This window comes from Sinocyclocheilus rhinocerous, unplaced genomic scaffold (assembly GCF_001515625.1).
Source record: "Sinocyclocheilus rhinocerous isolate Xijiao unplaced genomic scaffold, SAMN03320098_v1.1 C35173972, whole genome shotgun sequence".
Classification (NCBI taxonomy): domain Eukaryota; kingdom Metazoa; phylum Chordata; class Actinopteri; order Cypriniformes; family Cyprinidae; genus Sinocyclocheilus; species Sinocyclocheilus rhinocerous.
This window is the reverse complement of record NW_015741871.1, coordinates 1-397: the sequence shown is the minus strand read 5'-3', so window position 1 is coordinate 397 and position 397 is coordinate 1. Positions and strand designations below refer to the sequence as shown.

General features: G+C 39.8%; 1 long non-coding RNA gene across 1 annotated transcript; it reads right to left on the bottom strand.

Annotated features, from left to right (window-relative positions):
• LOC107734731 (uncharacterized) lies at nt 1-390 on the bottom strand. The gene is made up of 3 exons (XR_001639145.1): nt 317-390; nt 118-227; nt 1-31 (listed from the first exon to the last, which is right to left on the bottom strand). It is a non-coding gene; the product is annotated as an uncharacterized LOC107734731 (long non-coding RNA).
• Between the last annotated feature and the right edge of the window lie 7 nt (nt 391-397).

The following is a 397-nucleotide window of genomic DNA, read 5'->3' as shown; positions in this document are numbered from 1 at the left end:
GATCACTGCTGTCCACCACAAAGATCAGGCCCTGAATCACACAAAATGCCTCTTTAAGACAAGTTTTGCAAATACAACCACACTCAGGCAGATCTAGTACATTTAAAACTCTGTTACCTGTGTGTTGTGATAGTAATGTCTCCAGAGGCCTCGAATTAAACTCTGACCACCAATATCCCAAACAGTGAAGGAGATGTTTTTATAATCAACTGTCTCCACATTAAAACCTACAGATGGCAGAATAATGAACAGTTTGACATGGCATGATCAATTTATCATGATTTCGATAAATTGCAGCTTGCTTTGAGTTTCTTACCAATAGTTGGAATAGTTGTGACAACTTCACCAAGTCTGAGTTTGTAGAGGACTGTTGTTTTGCCTGCTGCGTCCAGACCAA